The sequence below is a fragment of the Mastomys coucha genome, unplaced genomic scaffold (assembly GCF_008632895.1).
Source record: "Mastomys coucha isolate ucsf_1 unplaced genomic scaffold, UCSF_Mcou_1 pScaffold21, whole genome shotgun sequence".
Lineage (NCBI taxonomy): Eukaryota > Metazoa > Chordata > Mammalia > Rodentia > Muridae > Mastomys > Mastomys coucha.
In genome coordinates this window covers 26,586,586-26,602,146 of record NW_022196904.1, presented here as the reverse complement: position 1 = coordinate 26,602,146, position 15,561 = coordinate 26,586,586, and the positions used below count along the sequence as shown (strand labels likewise).

The following is a 15,561-nucleotide window of genomic DNA, read 5'->3' as shown; positions in this document are numbered from 1 at the left end:
TTTCTCAGTCTCTGTGCACAGATTTGATTATGGATCAGAAATGTGAAGATGTGAACCGGGCCTGGTGGCATAGGCTTGTAACACCGGGCTATTCAGAAGGGTGATGCAGGAGGATTGAGTCCAAGGCTTGCTTGGGCAACTTAGTGAGACCCTATCTCAAACCACAGAGCAATATAAGGGCTAGAGAGTAGTCCAGTGGTGGATGCTCATCTAGCATGTGGAAGGCCCCATGGGTCAATCCTTAGCTCTAGAATGTGGAGAGGGGAATGGAGCTAGTGATGGCACCCCTCATGGTCCTGTGAGGATAGCAAAGGCTCAGCACTGAGGGGGGTCGGGGTGGGGAGGATGCCCACGGCCTCTCAAAGTGCTGGGTTTGCAACATCTGGATGTAAGAATCCTTTGTCAAGGTCAGAAGTGTGTGTGCGGGCTGAAGAGATGGCTCAGTGGTTGAGAGCATTGACTGCTCTTCCGAAGGTCCTGAGTTCAAATCCCAGCAACCACATGGTGGCTCACAACCATCTATAATGAGATCTGACACCCTCTTCTGGTGTGTCTGAAGACAACTACAGTGCACTTAGATATAATAAATAAAAATCTTCGAGCCAAAGCAATCAGGGCCGGAGCAAGAGGGGCCGATTTAATTTCCAGCAACCACATGATGGCTCACAACCATCTGTACAGCTACAGTGTACTCATATACATAAAATAAATAAATAAATCTTTTTTTTTTTTTTTTAAAAAGAGAAGTGTGTGTGCATGGGTGCTAACTGTACTTCCTGGAGGGCAGTTCCCTAATGCAGCTGATCTCCTATGGCAGCAGTTCTCAACCTGGGGATCAAATGACCTTTTCACAGGGTCACCTAAGACAAATATTTCTGGTGGTCTTAGGAACTGACACACGGCTCCTCTATCCATCTCCAGGTGGATATCCACATGCAGATATGCCACATAAAGTACCAGTGTGATGGCATCAAAGCACCAACCCCATCACAAATACTATACAGGTGTGTGTGTGTGTGTGTGTGTGTGTGTGTGTGTGTGTGTGTGTGTGTGACAGGTTATGTGCTTAAGTCGCACGTGTAGAGAACAGCAGCATCGGAGGTGAAAATGACACTACATGAATTTCAGTTACTGGGTAATTGTAAAATTACGTACTGTAATATCATCAACTACTGCACACACATATATATATATACATATACATACACATATATATGAGGAGGGAATCAGTCTTTTTATATTCAGCTGTGGTTGGTGTGAATACTAGCCCCTTGTAATAGTAACAACTATGAAAAAAAAAAACCAAAAACCCAGTATGGTAAATCATAGGAATCCTTAATGCACTGTATTGACTGAACTCTACCATGTTTCATCTTTTATATTATTAGAGCTATTGTTATATATTATTTTCATTAGGAAAACATCCCATGACAATGGATCCTGTAGAGAGGACCATTAAAAAGATACACTGAGGATTTTTAACAGCATGGTTTTGCCTCAATAATTACAGCAGGAATGGAGAAAGCATGACATGTCATATGTTGTCTAGTTCTATCAGCTGCATCTGAGAAACGGAACAAAATCCAATGCCATTTGGTAGCAAGCATCTGAGCTTCACCGGCAAGGACACCAACTATTTTAGAAGCAAAGTTGATGAACCCAAGAAAGCCAGAATTGACACTTGTGGCCAGTGCCACAGACAGCATGTTGCAGCCATTGAAGCTTCATATCTGGCAGCTTGCAGAATTGCCAGAGCTATGAAACCTCACACCTTTGCTGGGGATTTACCGTCGTCCCGGCAGCAAAACACAGTGTTCAAGTTAGGATCAGAGGCGAATTTGTTTCCAATTGAGTGCAAGTTCCCTATCTAAGGACACAGTCTACAAAAGAATAGATGACTTGTGAAATGGAAATCTCTGGTTTCTTTGGAAACTCAGTTGTGTCATGTGATGTTTTTCTGGAAGCTGTCTCGTGAGAGGATGTTTTACTGAAGCAGACACTTGAGAGGGCATGTGATGTTTTGCTAGATCATGTTGAGCTTTAATCTATTACCGTGTATTGTAATGCTATACAGGCCCCAAGACCTGGTTGCCCCAGAGACAGGAGAGTTTGCACATAGACCCAGATGATGCTATGTGACCTTGCCCCCCAAGTAATCCCTCATTGGTGAATAAAGATGCTGACAGCCAGTAGCTGGCCAGAAGAGACATAGGTGGAGTTTAAGGCTCCCAGGCGTGGGGTCAGAGGAGAACCATGATAGAGAGAAGAAAGTGGAAAGAGGAGAAAGCCACCATGGGTTAGGTGAGTCATAAAATAATGGCCATGTGGGTTGGCTAATTGGAGTTGAGAGCAGCCCAGACAAAGCATGGCAAGTTATATAATGGGATTATTGGCTAGGAAGTAAACATAATAGCATAAAGGACAGAGATCTGCCCAGCTCTGTGCTAATTGAGGTTTATTATAATTATAAAGATTGTGTGTGTGTTTTATCTAGGAACTAAATGGTCAAAGACAGGACAGGGTAGAAGCTCCAGATTGGGATTAAATTTTTCTACAACAGGAATGGATGCTTGAGAGGGTGGCTGATGTTTAGAAAGAATATAAATATAACCCTACAGACAGTGAGAGGATACTCTTGCATTGCTTTGCCTTGCGATACTATATTGGTCTTTGCTAGCCATGTAACGCTTCATTAGTCTTCATAGAGAGAAATGCACCAAAGAACTTCTCAGGGTATTCCAACCGATTCTGTCTGCTTCTGTTGACTCGTGCCAATTTGGTGGAGCCTTGTGGTTTCTGCTGGATCTAGACACTGCTACTGATTCATGTTTGGAGTTTGCTATTGGACCAAACTGCTGTTATCCTGACAACAAAGATTAGAATTACCCCCAAAGAACTAGTTCTAAATAGGTCCTCAACCCTTTTTTCCTATTAATCTTCTTTCTCCACTACCTCTGGTCAGTGGGCTAAAAGAGAGGTTGAAGCATTTAAGAACCCTAGTTAAAACAGGTTTAAAAAGATCTAAGCCTACAGACATACCTGCTGATATTCTTGACCAGGGAATCCAGGAAATTAAATCTACTCCATTTCCAATGTTTCCCAAGCACCTCAATGAGTCTACAGACATTGCAAACTGTTCAAGGTCACTGGTTTATGCAAGGTATAATGATGGTGACTTTAAAGATGAGTTTCTTTTCTGCAAACTTCTTGAGACAATAGCTACTGCATGCGATGTATCTGATACAGTTGATTCATTTCTGAAAGACCATAAGTTCTCCTGGGGAAAGGTTTGTGGTGTTTGCACAGATGGTGCGCCAGCCAGCTATGCAAGGATTTCAACATCTGGTACTGAACGAGTCACCAGAAGTCACCGGCACTCGCCATCTGAGTTATTGGCAAATCCTGGCAATGAAGACACTACCACAAGAGTTACAAGAAGTAATGCAAAGCATCATAAGTTCTGCTGATTTTGCAAAGGGAGATCGTCAAACAGCCGACTATTTCCCAAAGGTGTGACAAGTCGAGTGCTCTGAACAAAGCTCTACTGCTTCACACTGAAGAAGAGATGGCTGTTGAGAGACTAAGTTGTTAAATCAGAAAGCAAGACCGCAGTTCAAAGCACTTGTCAGCGAGAAAAGAGAATTACAGAGAGTAACTTATTTGGTTGTCATCTTTGCCATCTTGCATGAGTTAAATTTATCATGGCAAGGACCGAATGTAATGTGCTTCTATTTGTCTTAAAAGATCCAATCATTCCAAATGAGACTTTGGCAAAAAAAAAAAAAAAAAAAAATTTAAAATTAAAATTTATGTGTCACCTACCTTATCTGCTTTCTTTGAGGAACACGACATTGAACCAGACGAAAGGATTCTGAGGAGAATTTCTGTAAAAGAGCACCTGTGCAGGCTTGCAGATGGGACTTCATCATTTTTTTCCAACTCTATCTGAGCTCCTATTTGCACTTGCCAGAAGCCCATTCGCAAAGTTTGAAGGTGTTCCTGAGACAGCACGAGAAGAGTTCACTGAACCTATCAACAGCGATGCAGCAAGATCTGCTTTCTCCACAGTGTCAGTTACAAACCTGTGGATCAAGCATTTGAAGCCATACCCTAGTCTGTCTTAGACTATGTCATGCCTTCTTCCATTTCCAACAACATATTTTTGTGAAGTGTGGGTTTTCCAGTTCCTTGGTAAAAGTAGACTTGTTGTGGAAGATGATCTTCATTGTGCATAGGGGTGATCCTTCCTTACACTGTATGAAGAGTGTCTCTGTATTTTCAATTGTTAATTCTGTACTGACAGAGAGCTAAGGGCTGGTATGCTTTTGGTATTGTCATTTCTATGGCCCAACACTGGGTTTTCTATTTTGTAAATGTTTGTCCTTCCTCACCTGCCTAAAGGCAATCTAAGAGATGTATCAGGTGTTGTCTTGCTGCTGATTGGTTGTAATAAAGATCTGACAACCAGGGCTGGAGAGATGGCTCAGAAGTTAAGAGTGCTGGCTGTTCTTCCAGAGGTCCTGAGTTCCTAGAAACGACATGGTGACCATCTATATGGGATCTAGTGCCCTCTTCTGGTGTACAGGCATATGTGTAGGCAGAACACTGAATATATAATAGATAAATCTTAAAAAACAAAACAAAAACAAAAACAAGATTTGACAGCCAATAGCTGGGGCAGGAAGTATGAAGGCAGAACTTCCAGGTAGAGAATGACACAGGAAGAAGCAAGCTAAAGCTGGAGACTAGGAAGATGACATAGAAGGGAACAGACAGGAACCCGAGCAGAGCAGGGAGTTATAGAGCTAGCCATATGGCAGGTCACAGGCTAGAATAGTTGGATTGACTTTAAACAGTATCAGGGAGACTGTCCCAGGAAAAAGCCTAAGGGTTTTTTTTTAAGATTTATTTATTTATTTTATGTATAAGAGTATACTGTCTTCAGACACACCAGAAGAGGGTATGCATCAGATTCCATTATAGATGGTTGTGAGCCACCATGTGGTTGCTGGGAATTGAACTCAGGACCTCTGGAAGAGCAGCCAGTGCTCCTAACTGCTGAGCCATCTCTCCAGCCCAAGGCCTAAGCTTTAAACTATATTAGAAGTCTCCATGGCATTATTCAAACTACTGGTACAACTGAGAAAATGTGGTCTTGCAAAGTCTGCTGCAAGGATTTCTGATCTTGTGAGAAAGATCAACCTTCCCACTGATGTTGCCTTTTTTTTGCATACTGTCACAAAATGTGGCAATGTAGTTTGCTTTTGTTCTATTAAGACTGTTATCCGTGCTACATTGTGCTTTGAGACAAATTTTCATTTATTTATAGTTAGAAATAAGTATTTCACAATATACCATTACATAAGGTTTTGTGAGCAATCACGATGTTTTAATTATGTTGTAACAATGAAAAGACATCCTGCATATCATCAGATTACTTTACAATTCATAACAGTAAAATTACAGTTATAAAATAGCAATGACAGGGAAATGCAAATCAAAGCAACTCTGAGATTCTACCTCACACCAGTCAGAATGCTCAAAAGCTCCAGGTGACAGCAGATAGATACTGGTGAGGATGTGGAGAAAGAGAAACACTTCTCTATTGTTGGTGGGACTGCAGGCTGGTACAACCACTCTGGAAATCAGTTTGGCAGTTCTTCAGAAAATTGGACATAGTACTACCTGAGGACCCAGAAATACCACTCCTGGGCATATACCCAGAAGATGCTCCAACATGTAATAAGGACACATGTTCCATTATATTCATTTATAATAGCCAGGAGCTTAAAAGATCCCAGATGTCCTTCAACAGAGGAATGAATACAGAAAATGTGGTACATCTACACAATGGAGTACTACTTAGCTATTAAAAACAATGAATTCTTGAAATTTTTAGGCAAATGTATAGAACTAGAAAATATCATCCTGAGTGAAGTAGCCCAACTGCAAAAGACCACACATGGTATGCACTTACTGATAAGTGGATATTAGCCCAAAAGCTCCAAATAACCAAGATACAATTCACAGACCACATGAAGCTCAAGAAGAAGGAAGACCAGAGTGTGGGTGCTTCGGTCCTTCTTAGAAGGAGAACAAAATACTCACAGGAGCAAATGTGGAGATAAAGTGTAGAGCAGAGACTGAAGGAAAGGCCATCCAGAGACTGTCACACCTGGGGATTCATCCCATATACAGTTACCAAACCCAGACACTATTGTGGATGCCAAAAAGTGCATGCTGAAAGGAGCCTGATATGACTGTCTCCTGAGAGGCCCTGCCAGAGCCTTACAAATACAGAGGCAGAGGCTCACAGCCAACCATTGGACTGAGCGTAGGGTCCCCAACAGCATTAGTGAAAGGACTGAAGGAGCTAAAGGGGTTTACGACCCCATAGGAAGAACAACAATATCAACCAACCAGACACCCCGGAGCTCCCAGGGACTAAACCACCAACCAAGGAATACACATGGCTCTAGTTGCATATATAGCAGAAGATGGTCTTGTCAGGCATCAATGGGAGGAGAGGTCCTTGGTCCTATGAAAGCTTGATAAATGCCCCAGTGTAGAGGAATCGAGGGTGGGGAGGTGGGAGTGGGTGGGTGGATGGAGGAACACCCTCATAGAAGCAGGGGGAGGGAGGGAGGGATAGGGGGTTTCCGGGAGGGGGAAACCAGGAAAAGGAATAACATTTGAAATGTAAATAATGAAAATATCCAATAAAAAAATAAATAGCCAGGCAGTGGTGGCACATGCCTTTAGTCCCAGCACTTGGGAGGCAGAGGCAGGCAGATTTCTGAGTTCGAGGCCAGCCTGGTCTACAGAGTGAGTTCCAGGACAGCCAGGGCTACACAGAGAAACCCTGTCTAGGAAAACCAATAAATAAATAAATAAATAAATAAATAAATAAACAAATAAAGTAGCAATGAAAATTATTTTGTGGCTGGGGGTCATTATGACATGAGGAATTATATTGCAGGGCTGCCATGTTAAGAAGGTTGAGAACCTCTGTGCTAACGAGCTTCTTCAGAGTCCACCATTTCTTTCTTTCTTTTCTTCTTTCTTTCTTTCTTTCTTTTTTAAAAAAACCTTTTGTTGATTCTTTGTGGATTTCACATCATACACTCCAATCCCACTCATCTCCTCATCCCTTTGTAACTGCCCTCCACCCTTGCAACTCCCCACTCCCAAAAGGAAAAAAATATAAGATAGAAAAAAAATCTTGTCATAAATGCCATAGTGTCACAGTGTATCACACTTTTTCTACTCACTTCTGTACTTGTAAATGCTCATTGCAATGAGTCATTGGTCTGGTTCGAGGCCTCTGGCTTCTGCTACACTATCAATTATGGATCCTTACCTGGACTGGATTCTCAGGAGGACTCCTCTCAGACATCCCACTGTTGCCCCATGTCATGGGCATCCTCAGCTTTGTGTCTGAGGGGCTGGCCCTTTCATTCCAGTGCTCCAGTGGGTCATAGATGAGGTAGATGTTGGGGTGGGACAACTCAAAGTCCTGGATCTGTGCCTGGGAGGTTGCTGAGTTAGTCATCTCACCAGTTCTCCATGCCCACACCACTAGGGTTAGCCCACACACCTGCCTGGGCTAGCTCAGCCAAGGCTGCAGTTGGCAAGGGACATGGCCAGCTCTCCTGCTCTCATGATCTTAGGACCAGCTCTCCCACCTGCTGCAGGCAACACATCTCTCCTTTGCTGAAGCCACCCCATGGCAGAGTAGGGATAGGAATGCTCTCCCAAGCTCATGCCTTGGCTCCCCAACTTCCTCACTTCTACTGTGTTGCCTAGGTAAGAAGGCCAGCTCAGCACAGTGCCTCTGTTGACAGTCCAGACCAAGGACCTCTGCATATTCTTTGGTGGTAACACAGGCCTGGGGCATCAACACAGACTTCAACTTTCATTGGGACCACAGATCTAGACATGGCTCCCAACAGCACCATGTGTCTAGATGTCCCCATGGTCTCAGGAGGTAGAGCAGACCACTCAGATCAGCACATCACTCCACGGCAGCAGGGCTCTTAGATATCACATGGTCTCTAGTGGCAGCCCAGACCATGGACATCTATTTGGCCTTTAATGGTAACTTGGGCCACAGATATGGACACAGACCCCCAGCTGCAGCAGGACTATGGACCCAGACATGGTATCTGTCGCCAGCTCAGGGCCAGGACCTCAGCATAGCTTGCTTATATCTGCCTGTTCCTCATTGTTGTAGAGTTTCCAGTTCCACCTTTTCCCACAGTGTGTGAACTCCTTGCTTCACTTTCCCTTCCACCTCTTTACTATGTACTCCATCTTGCCCATGTCTCCAACATACATTCCTACATTGTAGTGACACCCACAAAAGGTGCTTGGGGGTCTTCCTTCTGGCTGCCAGGGGGTGCCCAGCCTGGGACAGGTACTTCAAGTCCACCATTTCTTAAATTTCTGCTAAATCAGATTCTCTCTGCTCCTCATCTCTACCACTCTCATTGTGAAAAGGGGTCACAATGTAGCCCAGGCTGACCTAGGACTCTGGCTTCTGCTTGCTCATCTCTAGGATTACACGCAAGTGCCACTGTGCTGGCTTTGCTTTACAAGATGTCCTACTCTTCTCTTTTCTGCCAACAAAACTTTTTTTTTCTTTTGCCAGCAAATCTTTAAATCCAACAATCTTAACTACCTTCCTATCCCATCAGCATACATTCCCTGTGTGTTTCAAAATTTTCTTTCCTGGGAGACTGTCTTAGTTAGGGGTTCACTGTTACGAAGAGACCCATGACCAAGGCAACCCTTAAAAAGGACAACATTTAGTTGGGGCTGGCTTACAGTTTCAGAGGTTTAGTTCATTATCATCATAATAGGAAGGAAGGCAGCGTGTGGGCAAGCATGGTCCTGGAGGAGCTAAGAATTCTGCAGTTTAATCCTACAGCCAGGAAGAGACTCTCTTCCTCAGGCATCCAGGAGGAAGGTCTCTTCTGCACTGGGTGGAGCTTGAGCATAGGCACCTGAAAGCCTGCCCCAACAGTGACACTCTTCCTCCAACAAGGCTACACCTCTTAAGATGCCACTCTCTGGGACAAGCATATTGAAACCACCACGGGGACATAAACAATCCACCTCTCTTTATGGTCCCCTTGGCAAACTCAAGTCTAATCCCACCAAAGGTCAACCTGAAGAAATGATGGATTTAAAATTTACTTTCAGAGCAAGAGTAAAGGGTTTCACAAGGGACCCCAAAGCTGCCACTCTAGAAAGTCTTTACCCAACATGGGTGATGGCTGCTTCAGAGATGTATAAGTGAATTTCCTCATCAGTTAACCTTCCCCAACACATCCTGAACACATACCCCAGCACCTCCTGAACACATACTCCTGGTCCCTCCCAGGCCAAGTAGGCAGTTAGGCAAGTGTCTAAGAGGAGGCTGGGGTCTCAGTTGAGGGTCCCATGACCCTCCCTCTTGCAACAGCCATCAACTGATACCTCTCACAAGCAAGCAATGCTACTCTTCTCTGATGAAGATGAAGGCTTTATCCCTCTGAGGACCATGCTCCACTACGGTGCATGAGGTTCCCTTCTGCTATAAGGTTTGTTTTTGTTTTGTTTGAAATAGGATCTCTGTCTGCAGCCCTGGCTGTCCCGGAAGTCATGTGTGAGGCCTCAAGTTATGTTTTAAGTTTTAAATTTTTGTGCTTAAGAGATCTATATAAAACAAAAATGCCTCTAATCTGTAACCTTACTAACCCAAGGACAGATCACTTTCTGGAATGCTGGGAGCAGCTGAGAGCTGTTTATGTAAGATACAAGCCACATGTTTTCACTTAGTGTGGAGTTTTTAGCTATACCACTTTGGCTCCCGGCAGGTTGCTAGCTTCCACTCGCCCGCCCTCCATGGAACTCTTTGGATCTGCAAATGAAACACACACACACACACACACACACACACACACACACACACACACTATGCTTTGGCTGGCTCAAAGGCTAGACAGTTCTAACCCTCTGCCCAGCTACTATCTATTTCCCTCCAGTATTCCTGACTCAACGCTCTCCAAATCTATGACCTACCTTTGCTGCCCTGATCCTTCTGGGCAGTTCCTTAATCTTTGCTGCCAAAAATGCTTCTGAGCATCCCTTTTGGGGGGCTTCAGATGATTTTCCTTCTGCAGCTCTAAATCTGATCCATCTCCCTCCAAATCATGGTGATCCTCCTCCTCTCTCTTGTGTCCTAGCCTGTGAAAATCTAAGGGTCTTGTCCTATCTCCCTTTGCCCAGCCATTAGCTGTTGGCATCTTTATTGATCAATCAAAAACCAATTGGGGATAAGGACCTTCAGCGTTTAGACAAGCAGATTCCCAATTAAATCAAAGCATTAGAACCAATACCCAACAAAGTTGTCTGCATCAACTGCATAGGATGTGCTTGATCATGCATAGGTGAGAGGTACGTAGGCAAAAAATATGATTGGACGAAGGCAGGAAGTTTGTAGCCTTGTAAGTGTCCCCTATATAAGCACCCGACTAATGTAATTCACAGCCATTCTTCAGGAATTCCTGGTATGGACCAGGACAGTGTCCATTGTCCTGGCCAGCTTGCTTCAAATTCAGCTAAAAAAATTGTAGTAGTGGTCTTATTTTCACCCAGTGGGAATAATACAATGTGTAGCCCTGGCTGGCCTTGAACTAACAGAGATCCACTTACATCTGCCTGCCAAGTGCTGATATTAAAGTCATGTATCACCACACCCAGCTTGCTGTAATGGTTCTGAAAGGTGTGTTTGACTCAACTCTTCCTTCTGACACAGGATCTTCAGATGCTGGACATTAGATGGCCCAGATCTGTGTGCATCCATTTTGCATTACTGAAATGAAGTATGTGTCCATGTGTTCAACTTGCCTTTGGACACAATTGCTGGGTACTACTATCTTACACATGGAAAAGCATGCCCGTAACAATATTCTTTTTTTCTCTTTCCATTTTTTGGTTTTTCGAGACAGGGTTTCTCTGTGTAGCCCTGGCTGTCCTGGAACTCACTCTGTAGACCAGGCTGGTCTCAAACTCAGAAATCTGCCTGCCTCTGTCTCCCAAGTGCTGGGACTAAAGGCATGTCCCACCACTGCCCAGCCCTTAGCAATATTCTTATCTCCACACCTCCCACCTGCCCTAAACTTTAGTTGCTAAGATACATCCAATCCCTGCTAGACACCCCTGACCACCTGCTATAGGGGTGTCCATAGTCTCCCCCTTCCCACCTCTCCAGACCTCAAATGACCATTTGGTTCTTCTCTTTCCAAAGCATGATGAACCCCTTTCCTCCCTTGCATCTGTCGCTTTTTCTCCAAGGACCTAAAAGTCCCGCCTATCCCATCCTCCTAGCCATTGGCCCATGGCTTCTTTACTGACAGATCAAGAACCAATTGGAGAACAGGACCTTAGCATCAGAACCACCCCTACACCTGAACAGGTGCTGAAGTGGGACACAGACTGGAAACACAGGCCAAAAGACTGATGATCCCTGGCCTGTCAGGAAACTTAACTCTTTCCTGCTATTCTATATTTCATTATGTGTTGAAGACTTAGCCCTTTCTTATTGTTTCTGTGTGAAAAACTTTACTCTTTATTACTCTTTCATGCTTCACTAAGTGCTCGGGGAAATTTAACTTTTCATTTCTCTTGTTATTTACTTTATAATTCTCTGTGCTTGAATAAGTGCTGGAAAACCTTACTCTTATTTATAAACTTACTTTATATTTCTCTGGCAATTAACATATGCTACAAAGCAATGGGGAGTTCAGTACAGGATTTACTGCTGAGGCTCAATGAGAGGAGAGGCTTGGAGCAATTAACTTTCAGTGAACCGGGAAAAGAAAGTCATGCTTGCAGAAAGAAAATACACATTAATGCACAGAAAGATACACATTCACATTTTTTGGTGAGCCTGACCACCTGTCTCATCCATTCCACAAGTATTCATGCATATTTACATATATACACTTACATTTACATATATGTAAGTATATATACTTATATAGATATTTGATGGATGGAGCAAAAGCTTGCACAAGCAGGTTTCATTGAGCAAGTGCCACCATAGAAAGAACACACTCATTCTGAATGAAAAATAAGCTCCAACTTTTATTGCTTAGAGAAAAAAAAACTTAGAGATGAAAAATAAGCTCCAATCTTTATTGCTTAGTGAGTCAGCAGAAACCTGCTGTTGAGAAAGACCCTGTCTCATGGTAATAAAAAGCTTACCTGCTCGCTGCTCCCTCTCTGCTCTCTCTCCTTTCTGTTCTCTGTTCTCTCTACTCTGTCTGCTCCCTCTCTGCTCTCTCTCTCTCTCTCTCTCTCTCTCTTTCCTTTCTGTTCTCTGTTCTCTCTGCTATGTCTACTCTGTCTGCTCACTTCTCTGCTCTCTCTGCTCTCTTTCTCTCTGTTCTCTTATTGTCATCGTTCCTGGTTCTTGTACTTTTTCTGGACACATGGTCACATGGTAATCTAAGCATCTTTTTTCAAAAGTTCACAAGTTCAAACAAATTCAAATCATAAATTGAATAAGAAGTTATAATACAAGTTTACATCTGTTTCCATTAAGACTAATTAAACATTCACTATCTGTCACTAGCTCCATAGGTTCATTAGGTGTTTATAACAACAATATTTATGTCTTAGGATAGCATGGTTTTGTCAAGAGGCAAGTCATCTGCCTAATGTCTCATTAGTTTTGAGGTTTTATATAGATAAATCTAGTCAATATTTTATCTTATGTCCTTGTGCCTATAATAAATTGTCCATACCCAGTTTATGACCTTTAGTTATAAGATAATGATTTTATAGCTAGCCTAAAAGAAATATTTTCCCTGATCATAAATCTGTTTCAAGCCTTTCTATTTTGGTGCAGTTAGCCCATGACACATGAAGGTTCACAGAGCCCTAACTGCAGCCTTCATACATAGAGGGCTCCAAATTACCTGAACAAATTTAGGAATTCTATAGAATCATTATTAGGAATTAAGAAATCATCTTTTTGTCTATATAGCATTACTACAAGAGAGTGCAGTTTCATTTACCTGCAGAAAATCTCCTCAATATGGTGGGCTAATGTCCAGGGATCATAATGCTGTTTAATAACAGCAGGAAAGACATCATAACAAGAATCAGGTCTGAGATAAACTCTCTAAAAGCCTTGCAATTTTAGAGTTTATCCATTGCAGCCATGCAAAACAATGGTCCATCTTCAGAAAATCACCTACTGTTTCCAGCTCTCCTAGATGGCTTCAGGCTCAAGGGTGTGGTGCTGGTGATAGTTTGGCTTTCATGAAGGCCTTATGGCTGGGTTATAGTGCAGTCATGGCAGAAGTGTGCATAGGGGGTCGGGGGGAGGCAACAAGCCACACTGCTGCACAGAAATCCAGTGAAGGACCAGTGTCCTATGGTCTCCTCCAGCATCATAACCCTACCTGGCCTTAAAGACCTCGTGAAGGCCCCACTGCCTCCCAATAAAGCCACTCCAGTATGCCCTGCCTTGAACACTTGAAGCCTTGAACACATGAAACCATGGAGAAGCACACAGGCCATCTAAACACAGCAAAAGCACCTTCTGAGTTCAGGCCTCTATTCATTAAGTTCAATGGGTTTCAAATCCTTTCCACTGTCACTTTAAGATAATTTGTGACTTGCTGTGGGTGGGGCACAAGAGAGGTAGAGCAGAATGAAATGTAGGCATGGTGTGTACCTGAATTCCAGCCACAGACCTCTGGGAAGTATAGGGAGTGTGCAAAGCCTCATTGGGTCACCAGCTCTCAGTAAGTCATCCTAATATAATCAGTGAGGGACTCGCAGAACTAGCAGGGAGAGGCAACATCAAAGTGTTGGGAACGCAAGCCCATGTATCCAGGCGCCACCAGAAGCAGGGTCCTGCCTTTTTCTTCTAATTCTGTGCTAGGAACTGAGCTCAAGGGCCTGTACATGCAAAGGCATGCTCTACCACTGAGATGTGCCCAGGCCATGCCTATCACTGAGTTCCAGGTAACATGGTTCCTCGTGGGAGGGGCCTGCTAACCCTATGACTCCCTTCCCTGCCTCTAATCTCACTCCTTGTCACCATTATCACTGTTGCTGACAGCAGAGAAATCAGTACAAACAAGAAACAGGCTTGCCACTTCTTTAATTGCATAGCTAAGATGTCACTTCTGATCCCCACACTCTTTTGCGTGGGTCAACATGAAAACCAAGGTCACCTTCTGTGTATTACAGTGGTGTGTCAGGACCCAGAAACACAAGCATGCCTTCCTGGAGATCACTAGGATGAAATGGACAAGGCCCTTGCTAGAGTCCCAGCTCACCTCCACAAAGCACCCCGCTGATCCTGGTGCTGATCCCAGGTGCTTGTGTCTGCTCTTTCTGCAGCAGATCCTGTCCCTCCTGAAGAGTCAGGACATACTAGCACCTCCATGAAGTGCCCATGGCCTCTCCAGTCCTGCAGGTCGTCTGCCCTCTACAGCCTGGCTTTCTCTGCACTGTTTGCCCATCTGTGTGCTGTGAGTTCAGCCCATGGCCTGTTTCCTGTAAGACCCAGCAGGAAGTGGGACAGCACACAGGAACTGGACCACCTGTACCCCTTCCCTGGTCACAATGTGGCCCTGGGGATACCCCCACCTGAATGTTTTATGAAGCAGCAGCATAGGGTAGAAGAGTGTTCTTACAGAGTGGACAAAGGCATTCTCTGGGTCGGGATAATGGCTGTTCCAGTGTTCCAGCTGACAAGCCCCTGCCCAGCATGACACTTGCCTTACAGTCTTCAGATTTGGGGACAGTGAGTGTAAAGCCCTTTGGCAAGAAATCAAAGTTATCTGCTAGGTCACCTCCTAGAGAGATGTTACCCCACTGAGTCTTTCTGCTTGTGCCTGTCTGTCACTCACTGCTCAGTCCATAGGCACCACACAGCATCTCCATTTCTTCCAGGCCATTCTCAGCCACCCAGCTAGGAGTGCTGAGACAATGGGCATGACAGAGCCACCTCAGGGCAATATGACCAGAGGCCACATCTCATTAAACATGTAGCAAGTCATTAAAGAAAAATATGGGAGTAACTGGGACCAGCGGGACCCAGGCACTCAGGAAGTCCACCGGCCCAGTGGCACTGGTTCCTTCCAGTCTGTTTGGGCCTGTGCCCTGAGCAGAATTTGGGTGCAAATTACACACAACACCCAGAGGAAGCTCCACTCCCAGGAGCTCTAACAAGCCCAGGATCAGAGGATCAGAGAATCAGAGGACACAACATCTGTCCCAACACCAGGAGTAACTGGGACCAGCGGGACCCAGGCATGCAAGAACTCCAGCAGCCCAATGGCACGGGTTCCTTCCAGTCTGTCTGGGCTGGTGCTCTGAGCGGACCTTGGATGCAAATTTTGTAGCCAGTCCCAAAACACCCAGAGGAAGTTCCATTCCCAGGCACTCTAACGGGCCCAGGATCACAGGATCCCAGAATCACAAGATCACAGAGACATCTTGACTCTGAGGAGTTCTGACACAACCAGGATCACAGGTAGGACAGGCCCCAGC

At 44.4% G+C, this 15,561-nt stretch overlaps 1 pseudogene; it reads left to right on the top strand.

Moving 5' to 3' along the window:
• Window positions 1-1,107: 1,107 nt before the first annotated feature.
• LOC116101194 lies at window positions 1,108-4,235 on the top strand (annotated as a pseudogene).
• Window positions 4,236-15,561: the final 11,326 nt, after the last annotated feature.